We start from the raw sequence: 7689 nt of genomic DNA on the forward strand, positions 1-7689 counted from the left end.
GTATTAAAATATATGACATAAACAACTAATTATAAGCAGATGCTTTACAGTATATACTCAGATACACAAAATACATCTGGTTTCAGATCTAGAAGATTCTCCTCTTCAATAGTAATATTATAAATTCTGACCAGTAACTTACCTGGGGTCAAAGGTCCCTGATTTATCACTAAAATGTATAGGACGATCCATAGAGAAGTCACTCTTCATGGACAGATGACTGGGTACTGGAAAGACTGATCTCCGAATTTGGTTGGAGATTCTGGAAAACATAATAAATCCCCATGAAACTACATTTTAAAATATATCAAAACAATATTTCAATAGATAAAATACATTACATGAAGCAATAAAATATATGCCATTACATAAAGCAAAAAGCATACACTGAGTATACAAAACATTAAGAACACCCTCCTAATATTGAGTTGCACCTCCCCTCTCTTTTGCCCTCAGAACAGCCTCAACTCGTCGGGGCATGGACTCTACAAGGTGTCGAAAGCGTCCCACAGGGATGCTGGCCCATGTTGACGCCAATGCGTCCCACAGTTGTGTCAAAATGGCTGGATGTCCTTTGGGTAGTGGACCATTCTTGATACACACAGGAAACTTTTGAGCGTGAAAAACCCAAAAGCGTTGCAGTTCTTGACAAAAAACTGTGTGCCTGGTACCTACTACCATACCCCGTTCAAAGGCACTTAAATATTTTGTCTTGCCTATTCACCATCTGAATGGCACATTTACACAATCCATGTCTCAATTGTCTCAAGGCTTAAAAATCCTTCATTAACCTCTCTCCTCCCCTTCATCTACACTGATTGAAGTTGATTTAACAACTTACATAAATACGAGATCATATCTTTCACCTGGATTCACCTCATCAATCTATGTCACGGAAAAAGCAGGTGTTCATAATGTTTTGTACACTCAGTGTATTAAAATATATGACATAAACAACTAATTATAAGCAGATGCTTTACAGTATATACTCAGATACACAAAATACATCTGGTTTCAGATCTAGAAGATTCTCCTCTTCAATAGTAATATGATACATTTTTACCTAGGGTCAAAGGTCCCTGGTCCATCACTAAAATGTATAGGACGATCCATAGAGAAGTGACTCTTCATGGACAGATGACTGGGTACTGGAGAGAATGATCTCCGAATTTGGTTGGAGATTCTGGAAAACATAATAAATCCCCATGAAACTACATTTTAAAATATATCAAAACTATATTTCAAGAGATAAAATACATTACATGAAGCAATAAAATATATGCCATTACATAAAGCAACAAACATACACTGAGTATACAAAACATTAAGAACACCCTCCTAATATTGAGTTGCACCTCCCCTCTCTTTTGCCCTCAGAACAGCCTCAACTCGTCGGGGCATGGACTCTACAAGGTGTCGAAAGCGTCCCAAAGGGATGCTGGCCCATGTTGACTCCAATTAGTCCCACAGTTGTGTCAAAATGGCTGGACATTTATTTTGGGTGGTGGACCATTCTTGAAGCACACAGGAAACTTTTGAGCGGGAAAAACCCAGCAGCGTTGCAGTTCTTGACAAAAACCTGTGTGCCTGGTACCTACTACCATACCCCGTTCAAAGGCACTTAAATCTTTTGTCTTGCCTATTCACCATCTGAATGGCACATTTACACAAACCATGTCTCAATTGTCTCAAGGCTTAAAAATCATTCATTAACCTCTCTCCTCCCCTTCATCTACACTGATTGAAGTTGATTTAACAACTTACATAAATACGAGATCATATCTTTCACCTGGATTCACCTCATCAATCTATGTCACGGAAAAAGCAGGTGTTCATAATGTTTTGTACACTCAGTGTATTAAAATATATGACATAAACAACTAATTATAAGCAGATGCTTTACAGTATATACTCAGATACACAAAATACATCTGGTTTCAGATCTAGAAGATTCTCCTCTTCAATAGTAATATCATAAATTCTGACCAGTAACTTACCTAGGGTCAAAGGTCACTGGTCCATCACTAAAATGTATAGGACGATCCATAGAGAAGTCACTCTTCATGGACAGATGACTGGGTACTGGAGAGACTGATCTCCGAATTTGGTTGGATTTTCTGGAAAACATAATAAATCCCCATGAAACTACATTTTAAAATATATCAAAACTATATTTCAAGAGATAAAATACATTACATGAAGCAATAAAATATATGCCATTACATAAAGCAACAAACATACACTGAGTATACAAAACATTAAGAACACCCTCCTAATAATGAGTTGCACCTCCCCTCTCTTTTGCCAACAGAACAGCCTCAACTCGTCGGGGCATGGACTCTACAAGGTGTCGAAAGCGTCCCACAGGGATGCTGGCCCATGTTGACTCCAATTAGTCCCACAGTTGTGTCAAAATGGCTGGACATTTATTTTGGGTGGTGGACCATTCTTGAAGCACACAGGAAACTTTTGAGCGGGAAAAACGCAGCAGCGTTGCAGTTCTTGACAAAAACCTGTGTGCCTGGTACCTACTACCATACCCCGTTCAAAGGCACTTAAATCTTTTGTCTTGCCTATTCACCATCTGAATGGCACATTTACACAAACCATGTCTCAATTGTCTCAAGGCTTAAAAATCCTTCATTAACCTCTCTCCTCCCCTTCATCTACACTGATTGAAGTTGATTTAACAACTTACATAAATAAGAGATCATATCTTTCACCTGGATTCACCTTGTCAATCTATGTCATGGAAAAAGCAGGTGTTCATAATGTTTTGTACACTCAGTGTATTAAAATATATGACATAAACAACTAATTATAAGCAGATGCTTTACAGTATATACTCAGATACACAAAATACATCTGGTTTCAGATCTAGAAGATTCTCCTCTTCAATAGTAATATGATACATTTTTACCTAGGGTCAAAGGTCCCTGGTCCATCACTAAAATGTATAGGACGATCCATAGAGAAGTCACTCTTCATGGACAGATGACTGGGTACTGGAGAGACTGATCTCCGAATTTGGTTGGAGATTCTGGAAAACATAATAAATCCCCATGAAACTACATTTTAAAATATATCAAAACTATATTTCAAGAGATAAAATACATTACATGAAGCAATAAAATATATGCCATTACATAAAGCAACAAACATACACTGAGTATACAAAACATTAAGAACACCCTCCTAATATTGAGTTGCACCTCCCCTCTCTTTTGCCCTCAGAACAGCCTCAACTCGTCGGGGCATGGACTCTACAAGGTGTCGAAAGCGTCCCACAGGGATGCTGGCCCATGTTGACTCCAATTAGTCCCACAGTTGTGTCAAAATGGCTGGACATTTATTTTGGGTGGTGGACCATTCTTGAAGCACACAGGAAACTTTTGAGCGGGAAAAACCCAGCAGCGTTGCAGTTCTTGACAAAAACCTGTGTGCCTGGTACCTACTACCATACTCCGTTCAAAGACACTTAAATATGTTGTCTTGCCCATTCACCCTCTGAATGGCACACATACACAATCCATGTCTCAATTGTCTCAAGGCTTAAAAATCCTTCATTAACCTCTCTCCTCCCCTTCATCTACACTGATTGAAGTTGATTTAACAAGTTACATAAATAAGAGATCATATCTTTCACCTGGATTCACCTTGTCAATCTATGTCATGGAAAAAGCAGGTGTTCATAATGTTTTGCACACTCAGTGTATTAAAATATATGACATAAACAACTAATTATAAGCAGATGCTTTACAGTATATACTCAGATACACAAAATACATCTGGTTTCAGATCTAGAAGATTCTCCTCTTCAATAGTAATATGATACATTTTTACCTAGGGTCAAAGGTCACTGGTCCATCACTAAAATGTATAGGACGATCCATAGAGAAGTCACTCTTCATGGACAGATGACTGGGTACTGGAGAGAATGATCTCCGAATTTGGTTGGAGATTCTGGAAAACATAATAAATCCCCATGAAACTACATTTTAAAATATATCAAAACTATATTTCAAAAGAAAAAATACATTACATGAAGCAATAAAATATATGCCATTACATAAAGCAAAAAACAAACACTGAGTATACAAAACATTAAGAACAGCCTCCTAATATTGAGTTGCTGCCCCCCCCCTCCCTTTTCGCCCTCAGAGCAGCATCAACTCGTCAAGGCATTGACTCTTCAAGGTGTCGAAAGCGTCCAACAGGGATGCTGGCCCATGTTGACTCCTATGATTCCCACAGTTGTGTCAAAATGGCTGGATGTCCTTTGGGTGGTGGACCTTTCTTGAGACACACAGGAAACTGTTTAGCGCGAAAAGCCCAGCAGCGTTGCAGTTCTTGATACAAATCGGTGCGCCTGGCACTGATTGAAATGGATTTAACAAGTGACATCAATAAGAGATCATATCTTCACCTGGATTCATCTGTCAATCTATGTCATGGAAAAAGCAGGTGTTCATAATGTTTTGTACACTCAGTGTACATAAAGCATTAAAATATATGCCATTACATAAAGCATTAAATTATGTGACATTACACATAGCATTTAAATATATGCCATTACATAAAGCAACAAACAAACAGTGTAAAAAACATTAAGAACACCCTCCTAATATTGAGCCTCCTGATTCACTTCCTCATCTCAGTTCCACTTTAATCCTTAAGAGTCTATTCATGCACATACTTTATAATATGTCCATATATAGTTATAATCTGTTCTAGGAACATCTACCCAAAATATTACACCTTCTTTATTACTTCACCAAACATACACTACATGATCAAAAGTATGTGGACACCTGCTGCTCCAACATCTCATTACACCCGCTGGTCCAACATCTCATTACACCTGCTGGTCCAACATCTCATTACACCTGCTGGTCCAACATCTCATTACACCTGCTGTTCCAACATCTCATTACACCTGCTGTTCCAACATCTCATTACACCTGCTGGTCCAACATCTCATTACACCTGCTGGTCCAACATCTCATTACACCTGCTGTTCCAACATCTCATTACACCTGCTGGTCCAACATATCATTACACCTGCTGGTCCAACATCTCATTACACCTGCTTCTCCAACATCTCATTACACCTGCTGGTCCAACATCTCATTACACCTGCTGGTCCAACATCTCATTACACCTGCTGGTCCAACATCTCATTACACCTGCTGGCCAACATCTCATTACACCTGCTGCTCCAACATCTCATTACACCTGCTGGTCCAACATCTCATTCCAAAATCATGGCCATTAATATGGAGTTGGTTCCCCCTTTGCTGCTATACCAGCCTCCACTCTTCTGGGAAGGATTTCCACTAGATGTTGGAACATTGTGCGGGGACTTGCTTCCATTCCGTGGTCCTCTGTAGCTCAGCTGGTAGAGCACGGCGCTTGTAACGCCAAGGTAGTGGGTTCGATCCCCGGGACCACCCATACACAAAAATGTATGCACGCATGACTGTAAGTCGCTTTGGATAAAAGCGTCTGCTAAATGGCATATTAATATTATAAGATAATTAGTGAGGTCGGGCACTGATGTTAGGCGATTAGGCCTGGCTCGCAGTAGGCATTCCAAAGGTGTTCGATGGGGTTGAGGTCAGGGCTCTGTGCAGGCCAGTCAAGTTCTTCCAGTTCAAACCATTTCTGTATGGACCTTGCTTTGTGCACAGAATCGTCTAGAATGTCATTGTATGCGGTAGCGTTAAGATTTCCCTTCACTGGAACTAAGGGGCCTAGCCCGAACCACGAAAAACAGCCCCAGACCATTATTTCTCCTCCACCAAACTTTACAGTTGGCACTATGCATTAGGGCAGGTAGCGTTATCCTGGCATCCGCCAAACCCAGATTTGTCCGTCGGACTGCCAGATGGTGAAGCGTGATTCATCACTCCAGAGATCGTGTTTCCACTGCTCCAGAGTCCAATGGCGGCGAGCTTGTTGGAAATGTTGCATCCTATGACCGTGCCACGTTGAAAGTCACTGAGCTCTTCAGTAAAGCCATTCTACTACTAATGTTTGTCTATGGAGATTGCATGGCTGTGTGCTCGATTTTATACACCTGTCAGCAACGGGTGCGACTGAAATAGCCGAATCCACTAATTTGATGGGGTGTCCACATACTTTTGTATATATAGTGTATGTGTAAAAATAAATACATATATACAGTACCAGTCAAAGGTTTGGACACAGCTACTCATTTAAGGGTTTTTCTTAATTTTTACTATTTTCTACATTGTAGAATAATAGTGATGACATCAAAACTATGAAATAACACACATGGAATCATGTAGTAACCAAAAAAGTATTAAACAAATCAAAAAATATTTTATATTTGAGATTCTTCAAAGTAGCCACCCTTTGCCTTGATGACAGCTTTGCACAATCTTGAGCAATTTCCAAACGCCTGAAGGTACCACATTCATCTGTACAAACAATCGTACGCAAGTATAAACACCATGGGACCATGCAGCTGTCATACCGCTCAGGAAGGAGACGCGTCCTGTCTCCTAGAGATGAACGTACTTTGGTGCGAAAAGTGAAAATCAATCCCAGAACAACAGCAAAGGACTTTGTGAAGATGCTGGAGGAAACGCGTACAAAAGTATCTATATCCACAGTAAAACGAGTCCTATATCGACATAACCTGAAAGGCCGCTCAGCAAGGAAGAAGCCACTGCTCCAAAACCGCCATAAAAGCCAGACTACGGTTTGCATCTGCACATGGGGACGAAGATCATACTTTTTGGAGAAATGTCCTCTGGTCTGATGAAACAAAAATTTAACTGTTTGGCCATAATGACCATCGTTATGTTTGGAGGAAAAAGGGTGTTGCTTGCAAGCCAAAGAACACCATCCCAACCGTGAAGCACAGGGGTGGCAGCATTATGCTGTTGGGGTGCTTTGCTGCAGGCGGGACTGGTGCACTTCACAAAATAGATGGCATCATGAGGAATGAAAATTATGTGGATATTTTGAAGCAACATCTCAAGACATCAGTCAGGAAGTTAAAGCTTGGTCACAAATGGGTCTTCCAAATGGACAATGACCCCAAGCATACTTCCAAAGTTGTGGCAAAATGGCTTAAGGACAACAAAGTCAAGGTATTGGAGTGGCCATCATAAAGCCCTGACCTCAATCCTATAGAAAATTTGTGGGCAGAACTGAAAAAGCGTGTGCGAGCAAGGAGGCCTATAAACCTGACTCAGTTACACCAGCTCTGTCAGGAGGAATGGGCCAAAATTCACCCAACTTATTGTGGGAAGCTTGTGGAAGGCTACCCGAAACGTTTGACCCAAGTTAAACAATTTAAAGGCAACACTACCAAATACTAATTGAGTGTATGTAAACTTTTGACCCACTGGGAATGTGATGAAAGACATTTAACATTCTTAAAATAAAGTGGTGATCCTAACTGACCTAAGACAGGGAATTCTTACTAGGATTAAATGTCAGGAATTGTGAAAAACTGAGTTTAAATGTATTTGGCTAAGATGTATGTAAACTTCAGACTTCAACTGTAGATTGTAATATGTATTTTTCTGGCTTGTCTTCCCCAGTGATTTGACCCACGCACTCCTACTGCTTATTATGTGACTTGTTAAGCGCATTTCTACTCCTGAAACTTTTCAGGATTGCCATAACAAAGGGGGTTGAATACTTACTGATTCA

General features: G+C 40.1%; 1 long non-coding RNA gene across 1 annotated transcript; it reads right to left on the reverse strand.

The window, feature by feature from the left end:
* Positions 1-224: 224 nt before the first annotated feature.
* Positions 225-3865, reverse strand: LOC123489822. The gene is made up of 3 exons (XR_006660678.1): positions 3844-3865; positions 1064-1183; positions 225-262 (listed from the first exon to the last, which is right to left on the reverse strand). It is a non-coding gene; the product is annotated as an uncharacterized LOC123489822 (long non-coding RNA).
* Positions 3866-7689: the final 3824 nt, after the last annotated feature.

Source organism: Coregonus clupeaformis, unplaced genomic scaffold, assembly GCF_020615455.1.
Source record: "Coregonus clupeaformis isolate EN_2021a unplaced genomic scaffold, ASM2061545v1 scaf3359, whole genome shotgun sequence".
In the NCBI taxonomy this organism is placed as follows: domain Eukaryota; kingdom Metazoa; phylum Chordata; class Actinopteri; order Salmoniformes; family Salmonidae; genus Coregonus; species Coregonus clupeaformis.